Source organism: Hibiscus syriacus, unplaced genomic scaffold (genome assembly GCF_006381635.1).
Source record: "Hibiscus syriacus cultivar Baekdansim isolate YM2019G1 unplaced genomic scaffold, ASM638163v2 tig00111671_pilon, whole genome shotgun sequence".
Taxonomy (NCBI): Eukaryota; Viridiplantae; Streptophyta; class Magnoliopsida; order Malvales; family Malvaceae; genus Hibiscus; species Hibiscus syriacus.
This window is the reverse complement of record NW_024063152.1, coordinates 1,816,435-1,843,545: the sequence shown is the minus strand read 5'-3', so window position 1 is coordinate 1,843,545 and position 27,111 is coordinate 1,816,435. Positions and strand designations below refer to the sequence as shown.

Genomic DNA, 27,111 nt, shown 5'->3' with positions numbered 1-27,111 from the left:
AATTGTAGTCACATGTCATCTAGGGAACGAGCTTGCCAAGCAATCGGGTTACACGGTGTGAATGCCGTATGCTTGTGGACTTGAGTGTTATAGATGTTCTTATGGAGAGCTTCAAGTCAAAGACGCTGCTGCAAAACTCATGGCGGGCAATTCCTTTGGTGCCGAGCTTACTCAAGGACCCAAACCACTCGGTCATGAGATGGCAGAGGATGTTTTCAGTGTATTAGCTGTTGCAGAGGCAAATGCAGTTTCAATAGCTGAGAACTTGGTGAGAATCCTTGGGAAAGGCAAAGTGAATCAAAAGCTGCAGCTGCTAATATTTTCTGTAATCTATTGGGTTACTAGCACTCGGTGTCTGTCGTCCAAATCTCGGGTGCAACCATGCAATCCCCCTTCTGGTCAAGCTTTTGGACTCTCAGAGCAATGAAGTAAGAGAAACAGTGTCCGAACTATTGCTCCGCTGATCTTTAATCAGGAAGATCACGAAGCACTAAACGAATCAGGGGATGTCCCTGTCTGCTCGGAATTGTTACATGACATCCGGCGGAGCTGAGGGATAATGCTGCGGAGGCTCTTACCAATTTCCTTGAAGATCCACTGCAGCATGAGATTATATCTCAGGTAGTTGACCATCCTTCATTTCAAAGTACACCGAACAAATTCGGTAGGATTCACACCATTTCCGATGATTGGACATTTGGTTCTAAGAGAAGGATGACTATCAATCCAGAAGCTTCATCAAGTAAATAGGCCATCATCCCCAGGCACCATTGACACTTCATTCTGTTAAAATTTGTACAATGTTGGTCTATTTATATTGTTGTTTCGATCCTCCCGTTTTACAAATCTTTACATCTTCTTAAGAAGCTCTAAGAAATTAGAAAGGGGAAATGACAAATGAGAAAAAAAGAACAATTAGTGTAATACAATTACTGACCATTGGGGCTCTCATTATCCTCTTTATGATCTGTGTAGAAATCAATTTTTTCATTTTAAATTATTATTATTAAAATTATTATTATTATTATTATTATTATTATTAATAGTAATATTATTTATTATTTAAATATTACAAAGCCCAAATCACAGCCCAATTACATTCAAATCCCAAACCCAAATGGAAACCCTGAATCAATTTAGGGTTTCAGCTAGGGTTTCAAACCCTAGCCCCCAGCCGCCGTCAACATCATCAGCCGTTGGATCTGGCAAGATCCAACGGCCCAAAAGGGTTCCAGATGGAAAACCCTAGGGTTTCTAACCCTAGCAGCCAGCCGTTTCCAGATGCGGCGCCACCCCTGAAGCCACCCGACGACCGACTCTGATGCCAGATGGTCCAACAGTTACTGCCGACGCTGCTGCTTCCACGACACCGACCTTGTCGAGCTTTCCAGAAGCCAGCTGCCTCACCAAATCAGCTCTATGGTGAGTCACCGCCATAGCTAGGTGACTCACCAAAGATGCTAGATCGGACCGGTCCGAGGAGTACACTGTGGTGGCTATAAAAGCCACCACTGAACCTGCAAAAAAAAGAAAAAAAAGAGCAAGGACAGAGAGCAACGGAGAACACGAGAGAAACGAGAGATCCAACAAAGAAAAGGAAAAAAAAAGGAAGACAGAAAGCTACCAACGAACCCACAACCAACATAAAACCAAAACAGAAAGCAAAGAAAGAAGAAAGAAACTTACCCTTGGAGCCTTGACCACCGTCGGAAGCACTAAACATCGCCGGAGAAAAGAAAATACCGAAGGTATTTTCGTAGATTTACTCCGATTAGGAGTCTTTTAGGTAAAACAAAGACCGGAATCGGTCTTAGGGCGTTTAGATCTACGCTTTGGGGTGTTTTTGGTGAATTCCGACCACCGTTATGGTGGTCGGCGGCGGTGGTCGGCGGCGGAGTACGGTGGCCTATGGCTGCCGGTTTCCCTCCGGCGAGGGAAACTAGAGAGAAACCAGAGAGAACTCTGGTTCTCTCGTTTTGAGAGAGAATGGAAATAGGCAAATGAGAAGCTTGGCCCTTCGGGCCAGGCGTTTAGGGTATTTAAAACCCTCCCCAAACGACGTCGTTCTGGGGAGGGTATCTGTGTAATTTCCATCATGGGTAAACCCTTTCCGCAGTCACTCCTAGTTTGTAACATTACAAATTAGTCACTGGAAGCAATTTTGATTCTTTTAATTATGTCATTCAATTTTATCTTATTACATTTAGTCATTATCAGTTTATATATAGTTAGGGTAAATAACTGATTTAGTACCTTATAATTTTATTAACATTTATTTTAATCCGATTAATTAAATAAGGCTAAATTACATTTTTAGCACTTAAAGTTTTTATTTATTCGAAATAGAGCCTTTAAACTTTGATAAATTTATTTTAATCAATGATTAATTAATTAAGGATTAATTACACTATTAGTAATTTTATTTTATGATGATTCAAGTTATGTTCATTATTTTAAATAATTTTACATTTATTATTATTTATTTATTTATAGTCATTGTTTAGTTTTTTTTTAACTTAATTTTATTATTAATATATTTTAAATCATTACTTTAATTACTGTTTTACTATATTATAAATATATATATTATTTATTTAATAATGTTTATTTATTTGCCATATTAAAGAAAAGGGCAGTCTTAATACCACTGGATGTCCTATTTTGGTATTTTAAAACTAATTATTATAAAAATTATAATTTAGTTTTATTACGTTTTATTTATTAAATATAGAAAGAAAGAGCTGTCTTAAGGTACCTAGAAGCCCTTTTCTGATATTTCTAAATAAATAAATATCTTATTTATATACTAATATATTTTCTTAAAATCATAAATTTGAAATAAAAAGATTATGAATTAAATATATTTGAAATTTTTTCTTCTAATAATAGAGACAATTTATAGTTAATAAAGTACCAATTTTGGGCGTTGTAGGGGTGCTAATCCTTCCCTAAACGTAACCGACCACGAATCCCTTTTTATTAATAAAAAGAATGAATTTTTGGTTAAACGCAGATCAGTTTATCTTTTAACTGATGTTTTCTTAAAAACTCTTTTAAAAGATGATTTTTAGGTATTCGACCTACCTGACTCAAAAGGCCGATGGCGACTCCCAAATTATTTTAAAAACCATTTATTCACATCAATTTCCCCGCCAAATTAAATATTTTCGTGCCCGGACGAAAACCGGTTACGACAGCTTGGCGACTCCACTGGGAACCGTCAAACTTTTAAAAATCAATTATAAATTGTCTCTATTAATTAAAAAATTAAAAATTCATATATTTAATTTTTAATTCTTTCTTTTCGAATTTTTTATTTATTTTTTATTTTTTATAATATTTATATGTTTTGTTTTATTTGCAAGTATTTTATTTCATTATTTTATTTTTCTGTCAAAGGTTTGAATATTTCTCCTCACACACAACACTTGCATTGTATAACATAAAACTCTATAATTGAGTTTGTCCCTTTTAAGTGGGAGTGAAAGCGACGTCTTCGTGAGAATTTATTCTTCGTGTCAGACCTAGCAAGTAACTTTCGGGGTTCATATGCTCTATGTCTTCGTGGGAATTTATTCTCCGTGTCAGGTATAGAGAAATGTGTCCCCTCGAATTGAACTCGATCCGTTTAAGTCTGTAATGGACTAGGGTTGAGGGTTGACAGCCCAAGGGGACATCAACAAGGACAATTCGAGTACCTTTACTCCTAGAACTGAAATTCTGCATATAATAAACCCTAGAAATTCACCTAATCTAAGACAGTACTGAACCTCTGTTCATAGGTATACACAAAGGAGAAATACGCTCTAGCTTTTAATTTATTTTATTTCCTTTTCTTTTTCCTGAATAAATGCATGCGAACTAGAAATCATGTGGTTAGGTTAACTTTTTCCAAACAAAACAAAGAACTAGAAAGTATGAGGTTAAGATTTATACCTTGATAGATAGATTTTTTTTCCATTAGTTGGTAATAACTATTCTATTTTTTTTATTTTTTTTCATGCATTTTACATTGCTCTAATCTGTTCATATTGATTTCTTTTGTTGCATGATCATGGCATAACCAAAAGGTGTTGGCTTGAAAGACTGTTCATCATATTGGAAAGAAATCGTAAATGGATAAAAAGTTTTATGATCAAACAAAATCTGATGCGGCCACGAAAAGACATCCTAAGGGAACTCTGAAGATAGAGAAGAGCTATGCACCCAAAGATTGTATGTCCATTGAAGAGCAAAAGGAGATACTAGAAATAAGAGAGCAGATGACCAAGATGATGGATAGAATATCTATTTTGGCCAAAGGAAAAGAGATTCCTACACAGAAAGAGAGAGAGCTCAATGAACCTAACCCTGCAGTTTCAGATACACAAGGGACTTCGATACTTAACCAATTTGAGAAATTAAAGACAGTCATCATTCGTATTCACAAATCGTTTGGAGATACCAAAGAAATGGTGACGACTGTACAAGTTCCCAGAAAAGGGAAGAAATCATGTAATCAGAAATCATCAAAGTTTGGTATGCTCCCGACATCTAAAACTCAGGTTCAATCCAAGACAAAAGGCGGTTCTCATCTTGATACTATCCCCATATCATATATAAAGAGTTGTATGAGAAGCTACTTGAAGCACGAGAAGTGGATCCATATTATTATATAAAACCGTTCCAACCTCCGTATCCGAATTGGTATGACATCAACGTTCATTGTGAATATCATGCCGGAGCTCAAGGACATACCATCGAGAATTGTCTTGCCTTCAAACGCCGAGTCCAAAGTCTTTTGAATCATGGAACCTTACAATTTAGGGTAAATGATCGATCTAGTTTGGTAACCGAGGGTCCTGATAGATTAATACCAAAAGTCTTCAAAGGTAAGAATATCAGTAGGGGTACCCAGAGAGAAGAAGATTTGCTGAGGTTTGAAGCTCAAATATGTCATTTGAAGAGTAAAAACGATAAATTGAGCACCAAAATGGAAACCATACATGAAGACTTCCAGAAGGTCAGTCAAGCCTTTCAAAATGCTGGTATAGGAAACACCCCAGAAGAGTGGATAGCAGGGGTCACCAAACTGAAAAAGAGTTGCAACATGCATGAAGATCTTGTCCAAAAAAATTTTGAACACAAATGTTCTCTCACAAAGGAAAATGATCAACTCCAAGAAATGACCCAGAATGTCATAGAAGAAGTTGCAGTCCAGACAAGCAATATGGTTCTTAAATGATAGATTTAGCTGATTTTACAAGGAGATGAAACAGACTGAAGACTCAACTTTTTGAGCATGAATGGAGACTAATTTAGTTTTGTTGAAGTTAGGACTAAAAGTTGTCCCCTACATGTAAAAGTTTTGTTTGATGTACTGAAGCTTTTGTGTTCAATGAAATCTGTTCTAAGATGATCACTCTTAAGTAACACCTTTTCATACATGCATTTACATTTTGTATCTGTGCATTTTCATTTTGTATTTTTACTTTATATCTTTGAATTGCACATTTTGCATTCTTATTTTCCATTTATGCATTTTTCACATTTTTATTTAAGTACTGTCATGTATTTTAATTATAAAAACATTAATAATTAATGAAAGGTTTTGTAACAGTAAAACCAAGGTCATTCATTCATATTACTTTACTGTCATCATGAAAACAATGGAGCAATCTTATAAGGGACTACAAGATCAGTGGCCAGAACAATTGACAAGGTTACCTCCGGATATAAGGAAAGAAATATCAGATTCAATACCAGATGGATCAAATCAAATTATTCAGTATGTGACATCTGATAAAGAAGAGATAATTGATAAAGAGCAACCATGTTGTCAGATTGAAGAGTCGAAAATGGTAAAACCCTCTGGGGCATCCCAATTGAATCCAAAGAATAGCCTTGTTCATTATTCGCAATATGAGGAAAGATTCAAGAAGATGGATGAAGCAATTAAAAATATGAAATGTGTTGATACTTCCCACAAAGAATTAGAAGCAAGAGAGCTTAGCTTGGTTCCAGATTTGATTATTCCCCATGAATTCAAAATGCCTGATTTTGAGAAATATGATGGCACAAGTTGTCCCTTAATCCACCTGAGAATGTTTTGCAGAAAAATGGGAGGATATTTAAATTCTGATGACCTGTTAATTCACTCTTTCCATGATAGCCTTATTAACCCAGTAGTAGTCTGGTACAATCAGTTGACCCAAGAACAGATCAAGAGATGGGTAGATCTAGCTAATGCATTTTTGAGACAATATCGGTATGTTAAAGGATTAACTCCAACACGTATGGATCTTCGAAGAATAAAGAAGAAAACCAATGAAAGATTTCAAGAATATGCCCTAAGATGGAGAGGAGTGGCAGCACAAGTTCAACCTTCCATGTTAGAAGAAGAAATATCACGTATGTTTCGTGATTCCCTTCCAGCGCCTTTCTTCGAGTTAATGCAGACAAATCCGACAAACGAATTCGAGAATCTTGTGACAAGTGGAGATTTAATTGAGAATGTAATCAGTGAAGAAAACTAAAAGTCACATCCAAGAGCCCGACTGATCAGAAAACAAAAGCTGATGATATGAATATATGTCACATCCAGGATCCCCGCAACTGCAAAAGAAAAAGAGCAAGTAATTGTTTGGATCGACCAAAGAAAGTCATACGATCAAGAAAAACTTTGGAAGTGTTCCAAACTTCCATTTTAGACTTGTATCCTCATTTGGTTAAAGGTCAATACATCACACCAAGACCAACTAAAATGACATCAAACCCTTCTGCTCATAGCTATGATCAAGATAGTATTTGTAATTTCCACTTGGGGGTAAAAGGGCATTCTACAGGCAATTGTAGGCCATTGTTAAAAGAAATTGAGATGCTTGTTGACAAAGGGGTTTTGACACAAGAAATGATCAAGAAATGGGGGGGCAAATGAAGAAAAGAACCCTGATCCTATTACATACCATTATAGGAGTAATGAGGCATAATAAATAAATAAGTGGAAGTGTTATCTACCACTGTAGTACTTTTCTATTTTCAGCATCTTGTTTGAACTTGTTTTGTGTTCCTTTTTCCGCTTTTTGTGCAATAAATAAATGTGTATTGCTTATTAAGGTTATGAGCAAGGAATCAAGTTTTAATCTTGAAATTATTGAGTATCAAGTAGATTAAATATTCTTTTAATTTTTCAAAAGTTATAGATCTATTGGCAAGTGGTAAAATTATATCTTCAATATCCCGTCCAATGCCAACTACTTGACCCTTACCAAAACCAAATCCTGACACTACATTTATCTGAGACTCTGAAGAAATGTCTCTACCTGTTTTTGAGACACAAACTCTAGATGTTTACCTTCTCGGGTAGAGTCGATTGATTGATGATACTACCTTCCACCATATACATGACTTTATAAGTCACACATTTGTCCTTCCAAATGCAAAACCATCATAAACCAAAAAACCTCAAAAGAACCAAACTTTCAACTATTCGTGAATTTTACTGCAAGAAGAGACGAGATGAGGCATCATGGACCAACTCATTGATGATAATTTCGAGTGATTAGAGCATACTCAAAGAAAAAGGGGAAAGTGATTGATTGAAATAAATATATCATGCATTAATTACATTTTTTTCATGTAAATAAAGTTAATCTTGAATATTCATCCCCCTGTGGATACCTCTTTTTACAAAGGTTTCTGTGTATGAGATGATGAATGGCATTGTTTCATTTATCCTTTAATATATATATATATATCCTTTGTTGTCCCCATTTGAGCCTGAATAATTTTTCTTCTAATTCAACCCTAACCAAGGATCACCCTCTACATTGGGGGGCAAGGTAAAAGATATTGGCTCACAAGAATAAAGATTGTCAATACATTTTTATTACGAAGACAAGTTTCCATGAAGTCATGAAAGTTTTGAACTACAAAGTATGTCAAATACAGAGTGCTTGAAGATCAATCCAATGAAGAAAAATGGAAAACCTCCAAAATGCAAAAGGAAAAGGAGGTGCTCAAAGCAATTGAAGTATTATACTCATCCAGCAAAGAAAGAAAAAAAAAGAAAAAAAAAAGAAAAAGGAAAATTGAATCAAGATGGGTGATTTATTGAGCCTCAAGTTACAAGGTTGATCAAGTACAAACAAGAAGAGCAAGAAATGCTGGAGATATGAGAAAATGGAAATGAATCCAAAATTTGGCAGTCTAGAGGGATCCAGTTGATGGAAAATTCCCCAGCAAGGCAGATCCAAGTCAAACAAAACAAGATTGATGGCATCAGAATGAATTGATCCTTGGTTTGATGACCCTTAAACACTTATTTGGGCCTTTTTATCCCTTTTTTTCATAACCATAAGCCATGGCCTACGTTACGTACCTGAAAAGTCCATTTTAATCATACATGGATTTCCAAGTAAAAGAGAATATCTTTAGAATTCATTCCGCCTCTCAAGATTGATTTTTATTTGCAAAAATTGGTTTTTAAAATCTTTAACGCATGATAAAAAAAAATTTTATAAAAGGGGGTTCAAGATGTAAATTTTTAAATAACATTTTAGAACCAAAGGAGGATTCGAGTTGAAAACCTAAAAAGGCGACTCGAATATTGAATGGTGCAACAAACGACATAAGAGATGATCTTAAATGAAGCACCGCACATCCCAAAGGACGTTCATGAGATTCTGGAATCAAGAAGTATCTCTACAAGATGAGCATAACAACCATTTCTTCAAGTTAGTGGAAGCCCGAAGCAGCATACTGAACCAACTTGAAAGAACCTAATTTACCAAAATCAACTTACACCTCAAATCAGTCAATAATTTTGACACTTGCCATAGGACTATGATTTTTGAATGATTTAAAAAGTGTAGTTGATTTATTTGATATTCATTAAACTCATTGTTTATGATTCGATTATATTGTGAACTTGAAAGGGGTAATACTTTGCAAAATTCTTTCATTCTTCAATAAAGTAAAAAAAAACATTTTCAAACAATACAGTCTCAAATAGAGAAGGTCCTTGAAGCAAATTGTTGCTTAGTCTACCTCTGTTGAAGAAAAAGAATGAACGAGGCCAGAATAATGAAGCACTTCACATTTTTGAAGGCAAGTGGTCCAGGAAGCCAGAAAATCTGGAGAATTGAAATTGTGATGCTCTCCTGTGACATTATCAGCAACTTATTAAGAATGATTACCTTGTTCTAAAGGGAGATACTGAAAGATAGTCACTTTAGCAACCATTGCAAGAAAAGGTTGCTATATGGAATGTCACCGACAACAAGGTCGAATTCGACAAATTTACTCATCAATTGCTCCAACCGATCATCATTCAGTTCTTGCACATCTGTTTTCAAAAGTATGCCAAGACAGTAGAAGGCGACATCTGCATTACTGATCCCAGGAAAAAGAGACAGGACATTGATATCACCAGAGAACATGTCTCTAGCAGATCCTCCTCCTCGTGTATGGTTTTTAGGGAAACCTATAAGCATTTCCACCTCATCAGGTTCAAGTGGAACCATTTTATTCCTCCTAATCCATACCAGATTCCATTTTCAAGAAATCATCAAGAACATACTTCTGGACACTCGAAGGTATTTCATTGTCATAAGCTTTAAGAGCCTTACAGATCCTTTCTGTCAATTTGGCACTTCCTGTACATGTTTATAAACAGTTCAACTTTGTTCTTGGATCCCATGAAGGCCATCATTTCTTTGTCAATGGAAAAGCATCAGCACATGGAGGAAGCAGAATAAGAGAAAATCTGTTCTCAATTGGCAGAATTATGAATATAGCCCTTTTCAGTGTAGTAGCATGAAAATGCTTCGAATCAACAAATTCTGGCTCTACATCGAATAAGTACTGTGATATTCCAATCCAAACATTAACTGGAGCAAGTGCCATGTGCTCATAATAGAAATAAGAAGACTCAATAGCATCTTCTGGAAGTGTTCTTTGAGTTATCTGATCTGGTTTGGTATGAACCCCAAAACCAATCATTGGATTTAAAAGATGAATTTGCTCATAGTAGAAATAAGAAGACTCAATAGCATCTTCTGGAAGTGTTCTTTGAGTTATCTGATCTGGTTTGGTATGAACCCCAAAACCAATCATTGGATTTAAAAGATGAATTTGCTCATAGTAGAAATAAGGAGACCCAATAGCATCTTCTGAAAGTGTTCTTTGAGTTATCTGATCTGATTCGGTAGAAACCCCAAAACTGATCATTGGAATTGAAAGATGAACTGCATGATCATCTTCATTAAGAAGCTTCTTTTCAAGCTTCCTCTGCTTCTTCCTTTTCCACAAATCATAGCTCAAGTTTCGCCTTTGCTTGTAATTGGGATCATTGCATGAAGGCTTCCTATCTTCTACCATAAGAAGTGCGTCAGTAACCTTAGCCATTTGATCAGCACATATAAAATCTGTTAACTCTGGATTGATGAATTCGGATCACATCTCTTCATGGTTATTGAATCCTCAGCCTCTGAATATCCTATTTTTGTCAAGTATAATAGTTTATTCTCCTCATCAGAATCAGAATTCATGATTTCCTTGATATCAGAAAAACTATCAATATCTGTGAAATCATCCTGAAAGATCGCTTCATAATCAGATGAGTTGTTATCAGAATCAACATGTTGCATGGGGGTAGATTTTTGATGAGCTTGTACCGTTGTATATGTAGTCTTGCCATTGCATCAGATTACTGTTTGCATAAATTGGTTTCTCTCCCACATAAAAGTATATTTCAAAGATGACCTTCACTGAAAGATGATAAGCCACTGTGTCAGCCTGGAACGGATTACCAAGCTATTTTTACTGCTCTGTTCGACTAAATCCTCCAGATACAGAAAATGGTCACCTCATTCAGAAGACACATCTCAGACGTTTCTGTTAGAATGATTGAGTACTTCTTAAGTTTATGACAACATAAAGAGAATTTCTCCAGTTACTTGACAACATTGTTGTTCAGTAACATCAGAATAAGAGTATTCAAGATAAACAGATTTGGGGCATGAATAAAGCCACAAGTACAACAGTGTATTGTCAAAATTAAACCTCGTGGGGATCATGATATTCAAGTCAAACAGACATTGTGAGTCAACCAGAAGCAGAATATTGGGGCATCTCGAAAGCCCATTTTCAGACAGAAATGTTTCATGTGGGACATCTTGAGGACCCATTTCAACCAGAAATAGAATATTGGGGCATTTTGAAGGCTCACAGCAATATGAATATTTGGGCATTCTTGGAGGCTCATCTCAACAAGAAGTAATGTTGAGCACACTTTTAACATCTGTATCAGCAAATATTGGGGCATTTTAAAACTCACTTCAGACAGATCCATGTGGGGCATTTTGAAGGCTCAAATTCACAAGAGGCAAATATTGGGGCATGCTGAAAACCCTTTTTAAACAGAATCAGAAATGTTGAAATATTCTGAATATTTATCAGCAAAATGCTAGGGCATGCTGAAAACCCATTTCAATCAGAATCAGAACTGTTGATGCATTTTGAACACTTGTATTAGCCAATGTTGGGGCATGCTAAAGGCCCACAATATCCTGTGTAAAGATCATTGACTTGAACAAATATTTCCAATGAGACAGAAAGATATGAAGAATGAAAATGATGAAACAGTGACAGTCGAGCTGACTATACATAATTGCTTCGTTCATCAGGCAATTACATTATGATCATGATGTTGAATAAATGTTTACTCAGCAAGTATGTTTTCAAATACCTAATCTTCTTAACCGTATGTCACATGACAGTGTGTTCTTTGATAAACTACATTACGGTTGCATGAATAAAGATGATCCCCAGGTAGACTACTTGATCCAGGTTTCAGTTCCTTAAGATCTCAGCATTGAATTTGGCCTTCTGTGTGTCGGTAATAATTGAAAATATTTCTTTGAGATTCCTAGCAAATAGTTTCAACCATACTATTGAGATTATGAAGCTGTTTTTCACATCAGTTTTTGCTTCCTTGATGACATTGAAAAGGGAGACTCGACTCTCACTTATATTACTGTTATTCCCGTTGTTATTTGGGATCATCATTGCTAGCCAAGATGAACTGAGTTTTCATCTATTTTGGTTTTATCATTTGTATTTCATCCCCAGCTGCAAAAATTCCACGGATATCTTTCTGTACATTGATCCTACAGTTGATGTGTTTCTACTTCCTACAAAGATTATTATAAAAGAAAATGTGATCAGTATCACATTTGTCTTTGCCCGAGATGATATCAAGATCAGTTAGTGTCTCCTATTCAATTCGACACCAGCATATCTTGTGAATTTGAACAATTTTTTGGTCATACCAACATTACACTTGAATCCCCACTGAGTTTTGTTCTCAAGGGGTCTTGTGACGTTATTCAAAAGCTTTGAACATTAGGCAAAGAGCTTAAATGATTGAGAAATCTTGGCAGAAGCCACAGTAAAGGATGAATGTGTTGTCAAATGTTTTACGAACATCTTAACAGAAACCACAGGAAAGGATGAATGTGTTGTCAAATGTTTTACGAACATCTGAGCAGAAGCCACAGGAAAGGATGAATGCACTATCAAATGTTTTACGAACCTGCTATTCTGATGCTGAACCAATGTTACGATCATATGGTTTCCATTTATTGATCCAAGATGAAGTTTGTCTTCTTCAACCCCAATATTAGAAGTGAGATATAATGAAGATTTCTTTTCAAGGAAAGCTGAAAATTTTGACAAACAAAAAAAACTAGTGGAGCCAACTAAGATCAAACAATAGGTTGTTGTTAAACATCTTTACATGATATGGTTTGAGTTGTTTTGTTTGAGATCCAATTAGATGTGAAGACATGAAATGAATTAGAATAAATCCTCCTTGTGATATGTTTCAAGAGTCAAATCAGATCAGACTCTACTCTCCTAATTAATCCCTGCTGAGTCAGGCTATTTACATCTACACTCTTCAAAGATGATAGATTCTCTTTTTAAAGATGACAGATTTCTCTTTCAAGATGAAAACTTTATGGGATTTCTACACAAGTCCAAACAAATAAAGTTGGTTTTATCCAAAACAAAATGAGGCATCAAGGTCATAGTTTTGACTACGACAAGAGTTCCACAAGTGAAATATTTCTTCTAAGACTTTCATGAAGCAAAGAAGACAACAAAGATATAAGTCGATCAGATGATTCTGCAGAAATGCAAGCTTGATAGCATAAGTTGTTACATTGATATCCAGAGGTAACCCTGGCAATAAATGATGAACTAGAGGAAGACCAAGTTCACCACTTTGAAGACAAATAAAGATTGCATCAATATTCATACATTCATAAAAACATCATTTACACAATAGACAATGCATTACATTGATACATCTTAGTGCATTCGAAAATGAAGTTTTACAGATCTTCGGAAGAACAAGAAGGTTCATGGTAAGAAATACTTTACAAGAAGAAGGTATTCAAAACCTCAAATACAAGAATCATGCAAACATCTGAAGAAGTGATGGATGCAATCCACAAGATGATTATCTGGAGATTGGGGCATGTTACCCAATCAACATGTTATTTTGAAAAATAATGAGAAAACGATTTCCATAGTTTCTCATTCAATCTTTTCTGAAAATGAAATTGTTGAATAGTAAGAAACAATTTCCTAGTTTCTTACTTAGTAAACTATTTCCCACATCTGTAAGTCTTCAGTGCATGATGTTTCCAAAAAGCCTTCGGGAGCTTTTTGATGTTTTTCAAAGCCTCGGTTCATCTGTAAGTCCTCCAGTGCATGATGTTTCCAAAAAGCCTTCGGGAGCTTTTTGATGTTTTCCTTCGGGTCATCTGTAAGTCCTTCAGTGCATGATGTTTCCAAAAAGCCTTCGGGAGCTTTTTGATGTTTTCAAATCCTTCGGTCATCTGTAAGTCCTTCAGTGCATGATGTTTCCAAAAAGCCTTCGGGAGCTTTTTGATGTTTTCAAAACCTTCGGGTCATCTGTAAGTCCTTCAGTGCATGATGTTTCCAAAAAGCCTTCGGGAGCTTTTTGATGTTTTCAAAACCTTCGGGTCATCTGTAAGTCCTTCAGTGCATGATGTTTCCAAAAAGCCTTCGGGAGCTTTTTGATGTTTTCAAATCCTTCGGGTCATCAGTAAGTCCTTCAGTGCATGATGTTTCCAAAAAGCCTTCGGGAGCTTTTTGATGTTTTCAAAACCTTCGGGTCATCTGTAAGTCCTTCAGTGCATGATGTTTCCAAAAAGCCTTCGGGAGCTTTTTGATGTTTTCAAAACCTTCGGGTCATCTGTAAGTCCTTCAGTGCATGATGTTTCCAAAAAGCCTTCGGGAGCTTTTTGATGTTTTCAAAACCTTCGGGTCATCTGTAAGTCCTTCAGTGCAGGATGTTTCCAAAAGCCTTCGGGAGCTTTTTGATGTTTTCAAACCTTCGGGTCATCTGTAAGTCCTTCAGTGCATGATGTTTCCAAAAAGCCTTCGGGAGCTTTTTGATGTTTTCAAAACCTTCGGGTCATCTGTAAGCCCTTCAGTGCATGATGTTTCCAAAAAGCTTTCGGGAGCTTTTTGATGTTTTCAAAGCCTTCGGGTCATCTGTAAGCCCTACAGTGCATGATGTTTCCAAAAAGCCTTCGGGAGCTTTTTGATGCTTTCAAACCCTCAGGGTCATTCATAAGACCTCTAGGCAGAATGTTTTCAACATTTCATATTACTCAAAATAGCTAAATGAAAAATTATTGTCTTTTTCGTCTTTGCTCTATTCTTGTTAACACAAGAATGAGCAAAGAGGGGCAGCTGTAGAAATCAATTTTTTCATTTTAAATTATTATTATTATTATTATTATTATTATTATTATTATATTATTATTATTAATAGTAATATTATTTATTATTTAAATATTACAAAGCCCAAATCACAGCCCAATTACATTCAAATCCCAAACCCAAATGGAAACCCTGAATCAATTTAGGGTTTCAGCTAGGGTTTTCAAACCCTAGCCCCCAGCCGCCGTCAACATCATCAGCCGTTGGATCTGGCAAGATCCAACGGCCCAAAAGGGTTCCAGATGGAAAACCCTAGGGTTTCTAACCCTAGCAGCCAGCCGTTTCCAGATGCGGCGCCACCCCTGAAGCCACCCCGACGACCGACTCTCTGATGCCAGATGGTCCAACCAGTTACTGCCGACGCTGCTGCTTCCACGACGCCGACCTTGTCGAGCTTTCCAGAAGCCAGCTGCCTCACCAAATCAGTGCTCTATGGTGAGTCACCGCCATAGCTAGGTGACTCACCAAAGATGCTAGATCGGACCGGTCCGAGGAGTACACTGTGGTGGCTATAAAAGCCACCACTGAACCTGCAAAAAAAAGAAAAAAGAGAGCAAGGACAGAGAGCAACGGAGAACACGAGAGAAACGAGAGATCCAGCAAAGAAAAAAAAAGGAAGACAGAAAGCTACCAACGAACCCACAACCAACATAAAACCAAAACAGAAAGCAAAGAAAGAAGAAAGAATTTACCCTTGGAGCCTTGACCACCGTCGGAAGCACTAAACATCGCCGGAGAAAAGAAAATACCGAAGGTATTTTCGTAGATTTACTCCGATTAGGAGTCTTTTAGGGAAAACAAAGACCGGAATCGGTCTTAGGGCGTTTAGATCTACGCTTTGGGGTGTTTTTGGTGAATTTCGACCACCGTTATGGTGGTCGGCGGCGGTGGTCGGCGGCGGAGTACGGTGGCCTATGGCTGCCGGTTTCCCTCCGGCGAGGGAAACTAGAGAGAAACCAGAGAGAACTCTGGTTCTCTCGTTTTGAGAGAGAATGGAAATAGGCAAATGATAAGCTTGGCCCTTCGGGCCAGGCGTTTAGGGTATTTAAAACCCTCCCCAAACGACGTCGTTCTGGGGAGGGTATCTGTGTAATTTCCATCATGGGTAAACCCTTTCCGCAGTCACTCCTAGTTTGTAACATTACAAATTAGTCACTGGAAGCAAATTTTGATTCTTTTAATTATGTCATTCAATTTTATCTTATTACATTTTAGTCATTATCAGTTTATATATATAGGTAGGGTAAATAACTGATTTAGTACCTTATAATTTTATTAACATTTATTTTAATCCGATTAATTAAATAAGGCTAAATTACATTTTTAGCACTTAAAGTTTTTATTTATTCGAAATAGAGCCTTTAAACTTTGATAAATTTTATTTTAATCAATGATTAATTAATTAAGGATTAATTACACTATTAGTAATTTTATTTTATGATGATTCAAGTTATGTTCATTATTTTAAATAATTTTACATTTATTATTATTTTATTTATTTATAGTCATTGTTTAGTTTTTTTTTTTAACTTAATTTTTATTATTTTAATATATTTTAAATCATTACTTTAATTATTGTTTTACTATATTATAAATATATATATTATTTATTTAATAATGTTTATTTATTTGCCATATTAAAGAAAAGGGCAGTCTTAATACCACTGGATGTCCTATTTTGGTATTTTTAAAACTAATTATTATAAAAATTATAATTTAGTTTTATTACGTTTTATTTATTAATATAGAAAGAAAGAACTGTCTTAAGGTACCTAGAAGCCCTTTTCTGATATTTCTAAATAAATAAATATCTTATTTATATACTAATATATTTTCTTAAAATCATAAATTTGAAATAAAAAGATTATGAATTAAATATATTTGAAATTTTTTCTTCTAATAATAGAGACAATTTATAGTTAATAAAGTACCAATTTTGGGCGTTGTAGGGGTGCTAATCCTTCCCTAAACGTAACCGACCACGAATCCCTTTTTATTAATAAAAAGAATGAATTTTTGGTTAAACGCAGATCAGTTTATCTTTTAACTGATGTTTTCTTAAAAACTCTTTTAAAAGATGATTTTTAGGTATTCGACCTACCTGACTCAAAAGGCCGATGGCGACTCCCAAATTATTTTAAAAACCATTTATTCACATCAATTTCCCCGCCAAATTAAATATTTTCGTGCCCGGACGAAAACCGGTTACGACAATCTGCAATTACATAATGATCATCCCAGATGTCATCCTGTTGCTCTTTTTCAAATGTATCTTCATCCCGATCACCGTTATTCGAGTCTTCATCACTGCTCTGTTTCTTCTTCACGATTTTCGGAACCATCGGAGTTAGTGCTGTGGGATCTAATAGTTCTTCCTCGTTGTTTATCTGTTCGAATCGAACAGCACTAACATTTCGGGCATTTCCCGCTAATATCTGCATCCAAGACAATATGCACAAAATTATTACGCAAATGACTGATATTTTCAACACTCAAAATATTACATTGTTCAGTGTGAATGCAATATCTAGAAAAGGTTTGAACCGTACCTCAAGTTTATATATTTGATGCCTTTCCTTCAGATCTTGGCGATCAGATGCAGCTTCGGAATTCTCATCATCATCTTCTTCATTGCCCCTTTCAAGCACTACTTTGACACTCTCACCCGTCCTTGGTATATATCCAAATGCTTCGCATACAAAACCCGATATGGTCTCGTATTGATGTTCCTATAAAACAAAATATGTTACATCTGAATGCATATTCATAGACATTTCTATATTTACTAAACTAGCAGAAGCTAACAAATAAAATGAAATTATGCACGAGGATTATATCAATAATAATGAGTTATTAAAGTAATATACCTCTGGAATTTTGATGTTTAGATCTTCGGAAAGTTGGTCAATAGATGTATTAGCGTCAACATCAAAGATACCCTCTGCTCGCATTACGATATAGCCGGTTTTCTTCTGGATCTCCTCCTGTTATAGCAGGAAACGAAAACATAAGAACCGAGCTATATTAATCATTGAGCAGAGATTTTGAGGTGTAACAATCGTCTTGACTGATGTTGGATTTCTTAAGCAAGTTTCACTAATTGCGGAATAATGAAAAGCAGCATCTTGAATCAATCTAAATAATTAGGAGTATAAAGTTTCTAGCAAAGGAACCAAGTTAATAATGAAGTCGTCAAAGGCGTCGCAAGCCTTACTTTTGAATAATTTTCATCGAAAATTTCACCGACAATCTCCTCAACCACATCTTCCAAGGTGACTATCTGTTCATAAAAATAAAACTAATAAATAAAAAAGGAGAGACAAGAAGAAATGCACTACTAATCGTTGCCTGCTAAGTAGTCTTTAGCAAAGGAATTTTTGGCAGCTCATTCAACTTTCAAACTGCAGAACTTTTCCATGTTCAATCTCATATTAATGTCGTTAGCAATCCGGTTAAGTTATGCCATACAAATCAAATAATGCCACATAAAACATGAAAACTGCGTCTTTAGCAAAAACTCTGAACAGATTAGGTAGACCGCACACCCCAACTGTTTCACCATATTCATTAAGAACAACAACAATGTGAACCTTCCTGATTCAAAACTCTCTAAGGAGATTCCAAACTGACATTGAATCAGCAAAACAAATTGAGAATACTTCGTGTAATGGCTTCTCATAGTATAATCTATAGGCACATGTTGCAAAGTATGAAACCAACAGAATTACCGGGCACAAAGTATGCAGGTTTATGAGCCATGTCTCCCACAGTAGTACTTTCTAGCAGTTCACCCTTCAAAATCAAACAGATCATAATTCTGCACACTATGATATTGTTGCATGCATCAATAAGCAAAGACTTACCAATGAAATAAAGAAAAAAATTATGAGCAGAAATCGTCTCACCTTTGGAACATAATCTAGTAGGTCCAAAGCATATGCGATACCTACTATATTGTCAATCCGCTGCTCAAAAGCAGGCACCCTGAGAAAATGAGTTCAACAAATCTCTTAGCTTGTTTTGTAAGGAAAAACAGCTAAAAGATGAATTACTAACTGCTAAGCTTATCTACCTTGAATATTGATGAATCACCCACAAATTGTGGAACTCAACAAGAGTTGAGCTTGCATCGATTGCGACTACATCAACAAGAGGTGTCATCACCTCTCGAACATGGGTATCTTTTATCTCTAATACATTTTCAGTCATATCCTGCAAGGGATTCCAATGGTAAGAGCACCAGAACCAAACAAAGAAAGAGGAACCAATGGATGATTCGTTTAGATTTATGCAAAATAGAGAGCAATAATCACAGCATGCCCGTACGTAGGCATTTTACCGGATAGCTAAGGTGGAGCTATTCATTTTGGAGTCGCTGAAGAACCACTGGTCTACTGCTACAAAATATGAGATAATAGAAAAATATCCATTGCAGATAAAATTGTGTTAATCAAGTGCTCAATCAAAATTATTCGTGTGTATTTATAATATACATGACATATATGGTTACCTGCTCCTCCTCTATTTCTCCACTCAACTCTGCCCCTCGTAACATTAACTTCAATTCATCTTCGGTAACATAAGGTTCGCTAAAATAAAGAGAAAAAGAATAAGGCATTTAGAAGGCGTATAACATAAATGATGACACGTTGAAATTTTGACAGACCATTGCAAAAGACGCTGATAATGAATGGTGACATAAATGATGTGGATAGGTTAAATCCAGGTAACTATTTTTCTTCACCTCTTTCCTTTTAGACCAAGAATTTTGTGCATTCCCATTGATAGATATGTCACAACTCGTCCAACTGGATATAGTATTACAGAGAGCTATGCCACTGGCCTGACCTAGAAATATTTTAACCACAGTTGGCCAATTTTATTTTGACACTCATCTGGATAGTGATGAATTTCAATACCCGAATGATTTTATATTATTTTTGAAAGAAGAAAGGGGCCCGGGGGGGGGGGGCTTACCACAAATCTGGCTACTTCAGTGGGATTGTGAACAGCCATACTTTTTGGAGTAATCTTAGTGAGAAGCAAAATGTCAACCTACCACCATAAAAGAAAAGTGGCTTTCATATTTATTGCACGAGTAGATATGTTCTATATTCATGTGCTGACTGAGTCCGACCACAACTCATCTTAATGACTTCTAATAAAATCAAGATACACGAAAGACAAAACGAGGGCATGCATACCACAAATACAACCCCAAAACCAAATCTAAAAACAAGTTATTGATACATACGGTCATTACTCCAGTTTCTGTGCTAACACCAGCTTCCCCAAACATTGCTGTTGCTGCATCTGTCACTAAAGCAGTTGCTCCAATGTTGACAACCCTGAGTAGAGAAATTAAATCCACTATAGAAATAATTTCAAGCTAAAGCTGCAAAAGGAAAATGGAACTGGTCAAGGTGAAGGTAATAAAAGAAGAGTACGTGGTGCCAATAAGAATGGTTGTGAGAAAGCGTGTTACATCACTGGAAAGCATTTTAAAAACACCATCTTCAGAGTCTTTTTCAGCCAGTTCACGTACCTGACACAAGTTAACATCAGGTGATCAATGAACGACAAAATTCTTAAGGGTTTGATCACATATACAATGGAGGAAACTTGCAGCAGAAACTTCAATCGTCTGCAACAGCAGAGACTGGAATCCTCTGTAACTAAAAATCAAAGTACAATTCATACTTCAAAAGGTTTTTCTGGACGAAAAATTCTCAAGGGTTTGACCACTAACTGTTGTTGACTTAGGTTTCATAGTTGAAATGACATACTTTATGTTGTTGTTCTCTGGCTTATTCTAAAAGTTGCTTGTGTTTCTCTATCATTTTCTCTCTTTGTTTTCCTTCTTTCACCCATCTTTTTTCTCTCTTTTCACTCTAATGTGCTTCGATCTATCTTTCTCCCTGTGTGCTCAACATTAATAACTTGGTTCCACTTATAAGTAATTATGATTGAGCTCATACCTAGAAGAGACGGATATCATTCAAATTCAATAATGATAGACTACTATAAAACATGGATTTCATATAGAATGTTCACATCACAAATCAAAATTTAATCTTATATTAACGTGAGCCAAATATCTCAAGTCATCAAAGAATCTGCGGAACAGGCATCTGAAGGAAAATCGACAGACAACCGGACAAGGGAGTGTTGGGACGGGTATGTGTTTAACTCGGTTATGCTCATTTATTTCGAAGTTATTTTTTTTTCTAAATTTTTTATATATTTAGAAGATGATACCAGACAGTATAACATAGGACAGACAGAATTTATAAACTAACCAAATCATCTAAATTCTTTCCAACTTACAACAATCCATATCCTAAGCATGCTGATATCCATAATTGAATAACACCAAATTTGCAAGTATGAATACAAACGCTATGAAGCCATGGTTGAAAGATATCAAATACCTTCCAAGGCCACAATGTAGTTATAGCAGTCTCCGCCATTGAGAAGAAGGCAGACAAACTCAAAAAGCGCAGTTAAGACCACGCCTTGTTCCTTAAACACTTTGAGAATCATAGATGCCTTAGGCCAAGCATTCCTCAACAACAATATACACTGCCCAATCACTCCATAACCAGCATTAACCACTCCCTCTACAGAAAAAACTCTTTTGAACCCAAAGACCAATACACCACAAACCAATGCCACCAAATACCCCTTTTCACCAAAATCAAATTCTGATCAGTTCCATATCTTCCTTTTCTTCTTCTAACAATCCCTTATGTCCCGAAGCACCATTTTTTTGGTACTCCCAAAGCTCTGAAAACTCGGGGATTTGAGCTGGTGGATATTACAGGAGTTGGGTAGAGATTACTTTTGGACAAAAACATTGATGGGTTCTTCAAATTTCGATCTAAAAACAGGAAAGATGACGACTTTGTTGAATTAATGAAAGTTCGAGAATGATCATTCTATTATTTATATGTTTCAAACATGTTATTTAAAAAAATGTAAGATGACTCGGTTATACTAATAAAATATTGGATTAAGTACACAAATAATCCCTGTTATAGAGTGTTATTTTGTTAAGTTTTATGCCTATTAAAGTTATAAAATGGTCCATCGACTATAATGCATTACTTTACCGAGTCTCTATTATTAAAAGTTACAAAATGATCATCTAATTATTCATATATTCTAAATTCATCATATTTTGTTAAAAAAAATTGACGTCATTCTGAGCTAGACGTTAACATATAGACTGTGATATAATAAAATATGATCTTAAAATCTCAAACAATTATCATATCTCAATCAACAAGTTAACATCCAACTCAAATTGTAGTCAATTTTTTTAACAAAAACGATGAGTTTGGAACATATAAATAATCAGGACTAGACTGTAACAGCCGTTAAATTTGATTGTTATGTGACACGTATCAATTTTATAGCATTTTAAAAAAATATTTTTAAAAAATTATTTAAAAAAACTTTTTTCCTGAAATTAAAAAAAATTCAAACTTCCTTAAAAATCTAATTTCAATCCATTTGTCACGGCCGCCAACCAGCCGAAATTTCAACGATGTGAGATCGGTCGAACACCCAAAGGTCGAAACCTTTTCTTCAACCTCTAATTGTAGCGACCAATCGATGATTGCATCGTGAAGAACCCTTTCAGACGATCACAAAATCTTGTATTTACACGGTCATTGGGTGTTCGACTGGTTGCAAAAATAAGGGGTTTTTGTTGGGTATTCAGTCGATTGACGACGTTGATAGCGGTTGACAGTGCTAAGGGATTGAAATTAGGATTTTTTTAAGAATTTTGGGGTTTTTTATAATTTCAAGAAATATTGGGTTTTTAAATAAAATTTAATTTTAAGTGTTCGTTTGAAAAAAATAAAATTTTATATGTTTGACATGTATTAGATAACGATAATTTTAACGGCCGTTATATCCCAATACCTAAAAATATAACGTTGAAAATATTAAACACTTAAAAGTATAACAAAAAAACACATGTTTTAACAAAAAATATTTTAATCACTTATTTTTACATTAAGCCTAATTATTATTACAAATTATATATAATAATATTATAAATCAATTTTCTTTGAAGTTGCCACTTTCCAGGCCACTAAACAAAAACCAAGTACTAAAGTAATTATATTATAGAGCAAGTTCTGGCAATCCCTGAGTTCGAATTTGGTTATTGTTTCACCAAAATATGTCCCAAAACTCATGAATGTCGTCTGAAACATTTCGGCTTCCTCATTTTTGATCTCTAATTCACGGATTACAGAGTAAGTCCCGGCAAAATGGAGGGCATATTTGGAATCAAGGTGTCAAGACGAACAAGACCCATGAAATTTGAGACCGAACGACCACCATCTACGGCGATCGACAGTGGTGTCCGACCACCTTCTGTTTTTATTTTATATATTTCAATTATTTTAAATTAAATAATAATAATAAATGTCACATCATATAGAAATAATAATAAAATAATTCAGAGTGATCAAAATCGGAGTAATTTGAAAATTCAGCGGGTAAATTAAAAAATTGAAAGTGGTTAAAAGTAATCAATTGGTATTTACCATCAATATAGAAATAATAATAAAATAATTCAGACTATTATATTTACCGCCAATAATTTCTAGAGTAAGTGGTTAAAAGTTATCAATTGGTATTTGCCATCAATATTTAAGTTATCAATAATTTCTCTTCTCCATCTCTCTAATTAGAAATTATTATTTTTTAAATATTACATTTGCCAAAGTAGTTTAGGTATTCTAAAATTCTCTATTGTTTTTTTGGTTATCCTTCCCGTTACAAGGTTTCGTCTTGACTAATTCGAATTGACCTACATCGCACACCTAGCTTTGGTGACTGACGGACTAAAGAAGCTTTTTTCCCTCTTATTTATTGTCGTATTTTGTTTATATGGTAAATGATGATTTAAATAGTATGTTTATTCCAAATTAGGTTTAGTTTAATAGAATATATGTGTTAAAGACTAAAATTGTTATTACATTATGTCATATTACTATTTTTATTAAGTTAACGACCAAATTTTTATAAAAAATATATATCAAAATACAGTAGTTGGACCATCAAAACAAAAGTAGAAAAATAGATGAGGTACCAAATAGAAATTGACGCAAAGAATTAGTGGTGATTAGAAAGTCAGCATAATCAACAAACGTTTCTTCCCATGTACCTAATGGTTCTCAACATGTCTGTCTCTATGTCCCTCAACATGTCTGTCTCTATGTCCCTCAACAGTGGAGTCTTCATTCAATTTGTGCCCTTCTTTGATAATGTGTTGCTCTGTTGTAAGTTGGAGATCTTCCAAATCTTTCTCATACACTATCCCAACCCCACATTTCTTCACCCCAACACCTTTGCCATAAGCCTTATATATGAATGACAATTCAAGTTCATCGCATTCCTGATTTAAGCAATCCGGTGTTGATGTATTCTCGGTTTCACTTTCACCACATTCATTCTCCAAGTAATATGGATATAACACATCACGCCCCAAGTAACGAAGAAAAAGGTGGTCATTTTTTATGGGCTGATTATATCCTTTCCCTAAAACAATCCCAACGTTATAATGATATGATCTCGGTTATGTGTTCCGAGTTATATATGATGTTGCCCGATCGTGATTCTAGTAAGATATTTATTGAAGAGTCGACTCTTTGATGGCTGAACCATTCCGGGATTTCACTTCCAGGTATAATGATATGATCTTGGTTATGTGTGTTCCAAGTCATATACGATGTTGCCCGATCGTGATTCTAGTAAGAACTTCACAGTGCTTTGATTGAAGACTGAAAATGCATAAACAACGTTATAAGAAGGAAAATATGTATATATGAATATGTGTATGAAAGTAATGGAAATGATAGAATGAAGTTGGAGTGGATTGTAAATAAAAGAAGTGTGTGGTGGTGATAGTGGTTGAATAGATGTAACGAAAATGGTGAAGGATGTTTGTGGTTGGCGTGGAAAATGAAGTAATTCAAAAGATGGATTGTGACCCTCTAATTATATATGAGTTAGGAACCAACAATATAATAAATATGAAATCGAAGTGATAGAGGGTGAAACGCAACCCACTAGCTATAGTAGAGCTAGGAACCAACGCTATAACAAAATGAAATGGATGAAGGCTTCAAGACCGACAAGAAACCGATAGAGTTATAATCCAAGAACTAAAATGAAAACAATCTTTCAAATTATTTTCATAAATCAAATTCTGTGTCTACAAATGATCCCAAATGTGCCTATTTATAGTATTTCTAAGAAGCATATGAAAAGACTCAAAAGATGATAACAATCTCATCAATTTAGCAATAAATTGCACTTGAATGCTTTGTCTTTTTATGTTCAAAGTTGGATGAATATTCTAGATCATTTTGGGGATGAATCTAGATAATTTGAAGCTGAATATGGCCTTAATTTCGTCCAAGAAGGAGGGGTGACTCTTGGACTGTCTTGTTTTGCTTGCAAATGGAAGAAAAGAGGTTAAATGAAGTCATAGGATGAATGTGGACATCCTACATGTCTAAATTAGCTTGTCCCTTCAAATTCCTTGCTGATTTTATCACTTAATTTTATGATTAAATGAAATAAAATCAGCCTTCATTGCTTGTTCCTTGGTAACATGTGAATAGCCTTCAAAGAATGATAAGTAAGACTCGAATAGGTGAATTATGAATGATTGAATGCATTGTGTCTCCAAGATATGAACAGCCTTGAAAAGATGAAAAGAATTCATCCTTGAATTGCTTTGAATAGAAGCATTAAGATAGTCTTCAATTGCTTGTCTCTTGGTAGAAGATGAAAGGAATCTTCCTTGGATCAAACTCATCCAAATAATCCATGCATGAAATTCCCGTAATGAAAATTCCAACCTGCACTATCTTCAGTAAATCGATCATATCTCAAGCTCCTGATATCGGATTGAGGTGATTCAAAAGGCATTGGAAAGCTAAGGGATAGAGGAATAATGTCCAATTGATTGTTGGACCCAACACGTCTGTATCAAATCCAGAATTGGAAGACATTCTGACTGATAATCTTGCATCTGTTGAGACTGTTCAGCTTCCCTATTGCACCTAAACATAAAGATAAACTTTATTCAATCATAACATGTTAATATACATGGGATAATTAAGAGTTAATTTGATTAATGAAATAACATTATTCAATGAACTAACTTATTCAATGAACAAAATGCATGAATGAATTAGTTTATTAAACAACTAGATGCATAAATGAAATACATGCTTAAATGCAATGCATGCTTTAATGAACAACATACTTATTAAATGCAATGAATGTCATGCAACTAATAAAACTCATGCAAATTCATGCAATGAATGATATCATATGATAAGCATATCCTAAGAGGTAAATACAAACATATGATAAAATATAGTGCATAAATGAGCAGGTATAGGATGAAGTAAGGTAAAACTCCCTTTGAATCATCCTTGGTGAACTTATATGTTTTAATATGATCAAGAAAAAAGTTAGTGCTGATTGGAATCACATCATATAATAACAACGAACGACTTTCTTGAATTTTCAAATACCTGCAAAATGAAACACCCTTCGCTGGTAACCAAAAACACAAATTCTTAAGTACGAGATTTTGTTGAGAAAAAAAGAGAGATTGAACAACCTTGAGATGTTTTTTCAGCAATGTAATCCATTGATGTTCTCAGCCAATCTGTAGCAGTTGGTACCTAAAATATGCACCCCATCCCTTGAATTGCATACTTTTGATTGATTAGCAATTAGTTCCAGAGAAGCACAGTCATCTATGCTCACTGTTATTGTACTTGTTGGAAGCTCAGGCAACAATTTCAGCCTCGGGCAATTCATCAATTCAAGATATTCAAGCTTGGAAGTCGAGTAAGAGAATCAGGTAGGCTGATGAAATTGTTACTGCTGAGATAGTCTTTTCAAAGAGGATAGACAAGAAATATCATTAAGAATATCTCCTTCACAAAGATTGCAATCCCTTAGATTCAGCTCTGTCAATGAACTCAAACCCGACAACGAAGGCAACATCAGAGCCATTGAATTTGTCTTTCCTCTTTGGAATTTTTTGAAGAGAGGGAAAATTTTGTTGAAATTTAGATGAAGATCCCTTGCGGCCTTTGAAAGACAAAACTTTAAGATTTTTAAGTCGAAAAATATAGGATGGTGGTTTTTTTTACGGTCGTTTCACTCAAGTCGAGCTCTTCCAAAAACTCTGCTAGCTGCAAACTCTCTGGCAAAATCCAACTCTATAACATGATCCCGGTTATACTAATAAAATGTAAGATG

General features: G+C 35.1%; 1 pseudogene; it reads right to left on the bottom strand.

Annotated features, from left to right (window-relative positions):
• Positions 1 to 467: 467 nt before the first annotated feature.
• Positions 468 to 26,862, bottom strand: LOC120167351 (annotated as a pseudogene).
• Positions 26,863 to 27,111: the final 249 nt, after the last annotated feature.